The 10,820-nt window shown below is 38.9% G+C and overlaps 1 non-coding gene across 1 annotated transcript; it reads left to right on the top strand.

Moving 5' to 3' along the window:
- The first annotated feature begins 9,583 nt into the window (after nt 1–9,583).
- Nucleotides 9,584–9,689, top strand: LOC112502621. Its single transcript, XR_003067735.1, has one exon. It is a non-coding gene; the product is annotated as a small nucleolar RNA R71 (small nucleolar RNA).
- Nucleotides 9,690–10,820: the final 1,131 nt, after the last annotated feature.

Here is a 10,820-nt window from a genome sequence, read left to right as displayed (position 1 = left end):
TCATTGGTTTTATAAAACTTGAAATGAAAAAGTAAAACATTGTTGTTACATGAAAGGATCGACTATATTTTGGTTTAAAAATTCACCATTTTCGTCATACACCCGAGCTAATAAAATTAGCTACTCATGACGAAAAGTAAATGACAAGAATTATAAAGTGCGGTAAATAAAGACATAACATAAATACGGAAAGTAAATACGGAATATAAATGACGGAATAATAAAAATGCGGAAAGCGTAATAAATAAATGACGGAAATAAAATGCAAGTTAGCGTAAATAAATAAAAGACGTAATATAAATAACGATAATATAAATAAAGCGATTAAATAAAGCGAGTAAATGGAAAGCGATTAAAGAACTTGAAATGCCAAAAGTTTTGTAATATTAGAAAGCAACCTATTCTCCAAGTAGTTGGGAGAACTACTTGAGAGAAAAGTGTGGATTAAAAGAGAGAGGTGTTGAGGTGTATTTGAAACTCCTCCCAACAACCCTTTTTATACTAAGGTTGGAGTGAGGGCAAAATAGTCATTTCACACCCACCTAGTTCAAAAGTAACTAAAAAGTACATATTACAAACTAATATTTAGAAAGGAACTACAATTAGTCTTGTTAAACATCCAGCTAATCAGATCAAAATACAGCTGGTTCAACTTTAGGAAGYTTTCATGTGTYTTCCAAAGTCATGTCAATCACCTMTAAGTCTCAYMCATCTCTCTATCAGCCATYAGGTCATGCTACCACATTCCCGCAGCATCAACCTGCTCCAATCTGTCCAAAATAAGATCAATTTAGACCAAAATCCATCAAAACAGGTTCCATATTCTTCTTATCATAAAAACAGAGAAAAGAGATAAAATGACTCAAAGTTGGGATATGAAAGCAAAATAACCTATCTAAAAGAGAGTAAAAATGTACTTTACGTACTAAATAATTAGTACGTATCACACCCCCAAACTTAAACCATTGTTTGTCCCCAAGCAACCAAAAGACAACTAAAAATGACTCAAATTTTAAAATTTTTCAAGAAAATGCAGTAAGTGCATACACATGTTGATTATGCCAAAATGCACCATATAGCTTTCATAAATCTTAAGTAAGTATATTCTAACTAACCATTAGCAAAAACCATAAGCTTGCTCTATTTGCTCTTTGTTATGCTCAACACATCATATGTCTAAGATCAATAGGACTTGGAAGTAACTGGTTTACTCTCATTTGGCACATTTTTTCCTCTCTTTGCCTTTTCTCTCCTTTATGTATCAACTTTGAATTTTTCAATTTTTGGCACTTTGTGCTCTTTTGTTGAAAGCATTTACACCTGCCCCTGTGGGACATTTGTGGTGTTTTAGATCTCAAATATGACTTTGACGCTTTATGCACTTTGTGCACTTTGATCTCTACTTTTGGCACTTTGTGTTCTTTTGCATTGTTTTGATCAATATGTTGGTATCCTCCCCCAAACTTAGATTTTTCAGTGTCCTCATTGGAAGTTTATGGGGGCTGTTTATGCAATGGCTACAAGTGGCTAAAATTTTGAGAAAAGAACAAAGGGCCTAAATCCTTTCTTAGTTGAGCATATGATGTGGATCAAAACGTGTTCCCAAGCAAAACAAGCAAGTTCTAGTGATACCAAGTGATTAGAAAGTGTAACTAAACTACAAGAATTATTTTAGCTATGCAAGCATATGGTAATTATAAACTTATGTGTTCTTTGCAAGAAAATAAACTAAAAAGTGTAAAAGACAATCCCAGACTCAAGTAAATCAAAACAAGTTGAAATAAAATAAATAAAAGAAGCTAAAGAGGGATGATAGAACCTGTCCTACTCCATAGGAGTAGGTGAAGTGTAGATGATGTCCTTCAATCTTTTGCACTCCTCCTTCAGCCTAGTGTTCTTTCCAAACAACCTTGCATTCTCCATCTTCAATTCCTTCAACTTCTTTCCCAACTTCTTGACTTGAGCACTAGTCTTAGCCTCCAACTCAGCCTTTACTAACCTAATGTCTCCTCTTGTTTTCTTTTCAGCAGCCCTCACTTTCTCCACAAGCTCTCCCTTCAATCTATCTATTTTGTCAAAGAATTCATTTCTTTGCTCCAATAAACTATCCATCAAACTGTTGTTTTGAGCAAGCAGGTCTTGCATCAAACATAGCATATCACCACTCCCATTCAGCTTATCCTTCTTATCCCTCAACCTTGAAACTGCCTTCATATCAATTTTCCACTTATCCCCTTGCACTTTTACCATTTGATCCTCACAATACTAAGGAATACCAATTTCTACCAATAGCCGTGTGATCAAACTAGGGAAATACATCTTCCCTCTACTTCTGCCCGAACATGCCTTTATACTCCTCTCTATCACTCTCCCAAAGTTGATGGACTTACCTGTAACTAGACAACAAAGCAACAACATTCTCTCCACCGAGACTGAGCTGTCATGAGCGGTGGGAGCAATGGAGTGCCTCAAGAAATTAATCCATACATTGGCATTGGCCGTAAGATTGTAGGCCTTGAAAGTCCTCAACATGTAATTCGAGTGATCATCCCAAACTGACCCTGGTTTTCCTATTTCCTCTGCCACCTCATCCAAGTCCTCTATAGTCGCATGCCTCACCATTCTGGAGTACTCAGTTTTCTTGGGGGGGTCTAGGCCATAAAGCCGATTGATTGCTTTTGAATTGAACATGAAGGTCATTCCCCTAATAGATATCTTGGACGTGTTATTTGCTGCCAACTCAGCATAGAACTCTCTARTAAGAGTCAGGTTGTAAGAAGTTGGAACCATGCACATCTTTTCAATACCATGAGCCTCTACTACTTCCCTTATGAATGAAAACTCTCTAATGCTTTGCCTATCAAATCCCTTGTCTGGGAATCCAACTCTGTTCTGGAACTTAGCATGCATCTTCTCAACAGCCTTAGAACTAAACCCATTGTGGGGTCTGATTGGTCTTGGAATGGTGGCTGGCCTTTGGGCCATAGCCACCCTCTTCCTTTTGGGTCTGGAGGAATGCTGTTGCGATGCTGCAGCATTAGTCTCAGAATTCCTAGGTGACTCACGCACAACCCTTTGAGACTGGGTCTTCTTCCTAGGTGGTTCCTCCTCAACTACTGCCTTACACTTCTTTTTATCACAGGTCTTCACCAACCTTCTTTTTCTAGTCACAACCTCAACAGGGGGCTCTTGATCCTCTTCCCCAAAAAATTCTTCATTAAGGTCAGGGATGGGATCATGAGGAGCAAAATGAGGCATATCATCCTCATCATCGGTATCTTGCCCAGAGGTAGTTAGAAGCAGAGGCTTTCTCGGTTTATCTATAACCGTGATGTTCACGAGACTGCATGCCTCACTTTCCATAAAAATATCCCCTGTTTGTGCCATTGAGGCAGGGCCCTCTTCTTCCTCAGAATTGGAAGTGAAAAGGCCCTCAGGGGGTGTACTGTCAGATGAAGATTGTACCTTTTTCGAAGTTTCGAGTGATTCCTTGTTGGTGGTGGTCTTAGATGAAGTTGGGGTTGGAGCCTTCTTCGGAATAAGCATTGTAGATGACTTCACCATTTCTTTGATTTTCTTCAAGGGATCTGTGAAAGGGATAATAGCAGTGGATGGAACCATTTGCAAAGGGGGAACGGTGATAGGCACATCCGGCAGAGTAGGGTCGATAAAGACTGGTGTTGAAGACGGCGGCAGCGTCAGCGACGGTGGTGGAGATGGCGAATCTTCATCAATAAGGAGATTTGAAGTCTTACCCTTTCTCTTCTTTGCAACAGGGACCCGCTTTCCTCTCCTCGCCGGTTGCCTTCGCGAAGAGACAGGAGTACGTATGGAAGTAGCAGCGGCCATCGGCGGTGGCGGGTTAAGCGGTTGTGTCGGCGTCTGTTGGGATGCATGCGACGGGGGAGGGTCATGGACGGTGGCTCTCTTTATTCTAGCCATTTTTGAATGTTGGAGAAGGTGGGGGTGGTTATCGGTCGGTCGGGAAGCAGTTGGGGAAATAGGAGGGAAATGAGAAGTGAAGAAAAGAGGGTTTTCTTTAGGAATACAAATGGGTTTTCAAAAAGGTAAGGGTAAAATGGGAAGGAAGATGAGGTTTGATGATGTCATCCTTGGAAGCATGCAAGAGGTGTGGGTACTTGAGTGTACTCGATGGAAGGCTTTCTTTCTAATCTCAACCAGGAGCTTTCAAAAACAAGTCTTATTTTAATTAATTTTTGACCCATGATGTATGAAAAGTTGGTGGCCATGTCTTCTCAATGCCACCTAAGTACTTTTCCTTTTGCACAAGGTACAAAAATCGGCTGGCATTAAAAGAAGTGATCATTTCTTTAAAAACTAATTTTTAAGAATGACAACATGCTTTTTCTATTAAAAAAATTTACAGACTTTTAAAATTTTCAAAAGATTCTCCATGAAAGGCTAGGGTTTTCAGATGCTGCAGCAAGGCTTCAGATTCGTTGTGATGATTGACAGGACTGCAAAACACACAAAAATTAACGATAATATTATTAATACTATTCATAAATATAAAAACAGAAATAAATATAAATATTTACAAACAAAAATTTTGGACTTATGAAAAGTCCACAAATACCGAAGCTTTTAGCAAAAGGTAACAAAATTCACAGAGCATAACTCTGGAATTTCTACCAGATCATAGAACAACTTCACTCTTTGACCATTGACCTTGAACACAGAATTGTCCTCGGGATTGACTAGGTCAACTGCTCCATATGGATAAACTTTATGAATGAGGAAAGGTCCAGACCAACGGGACTTGAACTTTCCCGGAAACAGTTTCAACCTAAAGTTAAACAAAAGAGCTTTCTGACCAGCTCTTAACTCTCGGTGTTGTATTCTTTTATCATGCCATTTTTTGGTTTTATCTTTATAAATCTTGGCATTCTCATAGGAAAGATTCCTATGTTCCTCTAATTCACACAACTGGACTTTTCTTTTACTGGCAGCCATATCTAGACACATATTTAGTTCTTTAATGGCCCAATATGCTTTGTGTTCCAGTTCCAAAGGAAGGTAACAAGCTTTACCAAAAACAAGCTTATATGGGGACATACCGATAGGTGTTTTAAAAACAGTCCGGTAAGCCCATAAAGCATCATCTAATTTGAAAGCCCAATCCTTTCGGTTTGGCTTGACAACCTTTTCTAAAATTCCTTTTATTTCACAATTTGAGAGTTCAGCTAATCCATTTGTTTGTGGGTGGTAGGCATTTGCTATTCTATGGTTAATGTTGTACTTTTCAAGAACTCCACTCAATAGGTTGTTTACAAAGTGGGTACCCTCATCACTAATTAGTGCCCTTGGGGTACCAAACCTTGTAAAAATCTGTTTTTGAAGAAATTTAACCACAGTTTTTGCATCATTAGTAACACAAGCCATGGCCTCTACCCATTTAGAAACATAATCAACAGCCACTAGAATGTATTGACAATGATTTGATGGGGGAAATAGTCCCATGAAGTCTATCCCACATACATCAAACAACTCTATTTCTAAGATCCCATTAAGTGGCATCTCATTCCTTTTGGAAATGGATCCACTTCTTTGACACTCATTGCATCTTTGTGCAAAATTATGGGCATCTTTGAAGAGAGTAGGCCAATAAAATCCAGATTGTAATACTTTAGCAGCTGTTCTTTGGCTTCCAAAGTGTCCTCCATATGCAGCTTGGTGGCAATGCTATAGGATTGTTGCCACTTCAGTTTCAGGGATGCACCTTCTCAAGATTTGATCTGCACTTATCTTAAACAAGTAAGGGTCATCCCAAAGGTAAGTTTTAGTATCATGGAGAAACTTTTTGAACATATGGCTAGAAATATCAGAAGGTCTAATTCCACAAGCCAAATAGTTTGCTATGTCGGCAAACCATGGTGGCTTTGATTCTAACACAAGAATTCTTTCATCGGRGAATGTTTCAACAATCTCTCCTTCTCCTAGGGTCTCCCTAGGCTTCTCTAATCTTGACAAATGGTCCGCAACTTGGTTGTCTACTTCTTTCCTATCCACTATCTCAAGGTCAAACTCTTGTAACAACAAAACCCATCTTATTAACCTAGGTTTAGCATCTTTTTTGGAAATTAAGTGCTTGATGGCAGCATGGTCAGTGTGAACAATGACCTTTGTTCCCATCAAATATGGTCTATATCTCTCAAAAGCAAAATCCACAGCTAAAAGTTCTTTTTCAGCTGTTGTGTAGTTAAGTTGTGCTTCATTCAAGGTCTTACTTACATAATAGATTAAATGAAAAACTTTTTTCTTTCTTTGACCCAAGACAGCTCCAACAGCCCAGTCACTAGCATCACACATGATCTCAAAGGGTTTGTTCCAGTCAGGAGCAACAACTACTGGTGCGGTTACTAAAGCTTTCTTCAAAGTGTTGAATGCATTTCTACATTCATCCGTAAAATCAAACTTTTCATCATGTTGCAAAAGTAAACACAAAGGTTTTGAGATTTTTGAAAAGTTTTTTATAAACCTTCGGTAAAACCCAGCATGACCAAGAAAACTTCGTATTCCCTTGACAGTAGTTGGTTCAGGCAGTTTTTCAATGATTTCAAGTTTAGCTTTGTCTACCTCAATTCCTCTTTTGGAAATCAAATGGCCTAAAACGATTCCTTCTTTTACCACGAAATGACATTTTTCCCAATTAAGAACCAGATCATTCTCTTCACATCTTTTAAGACTCCTTTTTAGATTTTCCAAACAATTATCAAAAGATGAGCCATAAACTGAAAAATCATCCATAAAGATTTCTATGAATTTTTCAAGCATGTCAGAGAATATGGACATCATGCATCTTTGAAAAGTTGCAGGAGCATTGCAAAGTCCAAAGGGCATTCTTCTAAAGGCAAAAGTACCATAGGGACATGTGAAGGTGGTCTTATCTTGATCCTCGGGTGATATGGCTATTTGGTTATATCCGGAGTATCCATCCAAAAWGCAGTAATAYTCTTTTCCAGCCAACCTGTCTAACATCTTATCAATAAAAGGTAAGGGAAAATGGTCCTTTTGGGTGGCTTTGTTTAGCCTTCGGTAGTCCATACATATCCTCCAACCAGACACTATTCTTGTGGGGATGAGTTCATTTTTGTCATTGGTGACAACAGTAAACCCTCCCTTCTTTGGGACACACTGGATTGGACTAACCCATGAACTACCGGCTATTGGAAAAATTATTCCGACGTCTAGCCATTTCAAAATTTCCTTCTTCATTACTTCTTTCATGACCGGGTTCAATCTCCTTTGAGGCTCTATAGACTTGAAGTTTTTTTCATCTAGGATGATCTTATGTTGACATATAGAAGGACTAATCCCCTTAAGGTCAGCAATGGTCCATCCTATGGCTTTGGTGTGCAACTTCAACATATCTATAAGCTTCTTTTCTTGATGAAAATCTAAGGTAGATGATATGATGATAGGTAATTTACCTTCCTCTCCTAGATATGCATACTTCAAGTGAGATGGGAGTTGCTTTAACTACAGATCAGGTGGTGAAATTATAGATGGAGTAAAAATTTTAAGCTCACTATTGTCCAACAACTCAAATGTTGCGACATCAGATGGGACATCACCTTCTAAATCCTCAACAGTATCATCACTTATCTCAACACTATCCTCCTCCTCTAGTTTACAGGACTTCCTAACTCCTTCCTCATAACACATTGTCTCAATCTCAGTAACTTCTGAGCATTCCTCTAGGTAATCAGGGTACTTTAAGGAATTAAAGACATTGAATGTGACTTTTTGATCTTGGAGTCTCATGGTTAGCTCTCCCTTTTGGACATCAATCAAGGTTCCACCAGTGGCTAAGAAAGGTCTTCCTAAGATTATGGGAATATCTTTATCAACCTCAAAATCTAGGATGATGAAGTCAGCCGGAAAGATGAATTTGTCAACCTGAACTAAGACATCCTCAATCTTACCTTTTGGATAAGTTATGCTTCTGTTGGCCAATTGTAAAGTGACAGTGGTGGGTCTAGCTTCTCCTATGCCTAGGGTGTTGAAAATAGATAAGTGCATAAGGTTGATACTAGCTCCTAAATCACACAAAGCTTTACCAATCTCCTTTCCACCTATAGAACAAGAAATAGTGAAACTCCCTGGGTCTTTATGCTTAGGGGGTAGTTTGTTGGTTAGAAGCATACTACATCCCTCGGTAAGAGCTATGGCCTCATATTCGGTTAACTTCTTCTTCTTACTCAAAATATCTTTTAGGAACTTGGCATAACTGGGCATTTGCTCAATTGCTTCAACAAGGGGTATGTTGATGTGCAATGCCTTAAACACTTCCAAAAACTTTTTAAACTGTAGTTCTTCCTTTTGGTTCCTTAACCTTTGAGGAAAAGGAACATAAAGAGGAACTGGTTTTATGATAGCTTTGTTTGGTTGTGCTGAGCAAGATGGGTCCAGAGTGCCTAGAGTCTTGGTCTTACTTTCTTGAGGGTCAGATGGGATTATAACTTTGGTTTTTGGACCTGTCATAACCTCATCCTCAATTGGCTTTTTCCTAGCAACTTCTTCAAGGAATAACAAAGGATAGTCCGACTTAGGAGGAACAAAGGTGGTGGTCTCAGGAAGTGGGTTATCCAAAGGTTTAGGTGGACTTTCAGTAACAGGGACCATAGGTGTAGTCTCAGGTTTAGACACAACCTGTTCACTTTCTATTGGTATGGTCTTAGTTAATTCCTTACCACTCCTAAGAGTTACTACCTTCACATGTTCTTTTCCTAGATCTCTCGGGACTTCGATGTTACTAGGCAAAGTACCAAGGGCTCTACTATTTTGATTAAGAGCAAGTTGGCTAACTTGTGTTTCCAGGTTTCTGATGGCAGCACTTTGTTGATTGAACAAAGATTGATTTTGAGTCATCATTTACTGCTGTGCTTGGGACTGAGCCACCAGTCCTTTTATCATAGCTTCCAAGGAAGATGATGAATCGGACTGTGGAGGTGGTTTAGTTTGAAAAAGTGGTTGATTACTCTGAAAATTCTAGTGATGGTGATTCTGAGAATTAGAACTGCTTGCATGTTGACGTTGTTGAAAATTAGGGTTTCCTTGCTGCTTATGGACTGGGGGGTTTAAACTTGGACTATTCCATGAAAAATTTGGGTGTTGTCTCCAACTGGCATTGTATGTGTTAATGTAGGGATTCGATCTATTATAAACATAATTCACTGATTCAGAATTGTGTGGACACAGTTCATAAGAATGATCCCCTCCAGAACAGACACATTGTACTGAGAGGGCAGCTGGAATAGGTGATGTGACAGCTGACTACACTGCTTGGCCAGAAGTTAGATTTTTAAGCATATTGGCCATAGAAAAGAGTTGTGCTGTTAATGTAGTATATGCATCAACATCAGGTATTCTTGCTGTCTTCTTTTGCGGTTGAGCACGTGGATCAGCCCAATGTCCATTGTTAGCAGAAATTTTTTCAAGGATCTCATATCCTTCATTGTAGGTCATAGCTGTAAAGGCTCCGCCCGCAGTCGCATCGAGCATTTGTTTTGCCATGGAATTTAACCCATTGTAAAACGTCTCGAGTTGAATACAGTATGGGATGCCATGGTGTGGGCATCTCCTTAACAACTTTTAAACCTTTCCCAAGCGTCAGGAACAGCTTCATCGTCCATTTGTTTAAAAAGACAAATTTCATTCCTGGACTTAGCGTTCCTGGTTGGTGGGAAATATTTTCGCAAAAACTTCTCTGCCATATTACTCCATGAAGGCACAGACCCCGGAGTTAATGAATTGAACCATGCATTTGCCCGATCCTTCAGAGAAAATGGGAATAAAGTGAGTCTCAGAGCGTCATTAGACACTCCCAGGATCAGGAAAACATCAGTGATTTCCATAAAGGATTTCAAATGTGAGTGTGGGTCCTCCGAAGGTAATCTGGCAAATTGTCCGTTTGTTTGCAGCATGTGAAACATAATCGGTTTTAGTTCAAAATGAAGAGCGGTCATATGCGGTCTAACTATCCCAGAATTTAATTGCTCAAAATCCGGAATGGCATAGTCCATGATCCGTCCATTTTTGGAATTTGCCAAATTAATAATATTCGGAGTTTGCTCTCTTGGTTGTTCATTATTTTCCGACTCTGTTTCCTTATTATGATTATTATGGTGGTGGTCTTCTTGCTGAAAATTCGGAAAAGGTGGTATTGTCCCAAAGGCAGGCGGTTGGTTTTCTAAATGTGGAATCTCAGGGATGTTTGGGAGAGGTAACTCCATGTTGGGAGAGATTAGAGCAAAAAATGCTCTTTGAGCTTTCCTTCTTTGGCGAAACGTTCTCTCGATATCGGGATCCAATTCAAAAATTTCTCCGCGATGTCTTCGTGACAAACACTATTTTTAAAAAACTTTAAAACGGGACGAGAAAAATCAAATCTTTTATTTTACTTAAAAGAAAACTTTTAACTAACTCATCCCCGGCAGCGGCGCCAAAAACTTGATGGGTCGTGAAACACCACAGCCACAAACAACAATTAGGACCAAAAGCAAGTATACAAATAGTTCCAATATCGTTTTTCAAGTAATAAAAGTGGTACAAGTACCGGATATCGTCCACAGGGATCRTAGTAAAAGTTTAAAAGAAAGTAAAGTTAAGGAAATGATTTCAGAAGGCGAATTCGAAGACTTTGATTAGAACAGAGTTAACACAACTAAAAATAGGAAATAATAGAATATAAAGCAAGCTAGGGTGTATGACTTTTAGGGTGAGAAGTAAAAATTATTTCCAGTCGACCAACGCTGTCAAAATGCTACAGCATGAAACCATGCTGACAGATTGCTACA

Source organism: Cynara cardunculus, unplaced genomic scaffold (assembly GCF_001531365.2).
Source record: "Cynara cardunculus var. scolymus isolate 2C unplaced genomic scaffold, CcrdV1 Un_Scaffold_1674, whole genome shotgun sequence".
In the NCBI taxonomy this organism is placed as follows: Eukaryota; Viridiplantae; Streptophyta; class Magnoliopsida; order Asterales; family Asteraceae; genus Cynara; species Cynara cardunculus.
The sequence above is the reverse complement of the archived record's forward strand: the minus strand, read 5'-3'. Positions and strand labels throughout refer to the sequence as shown.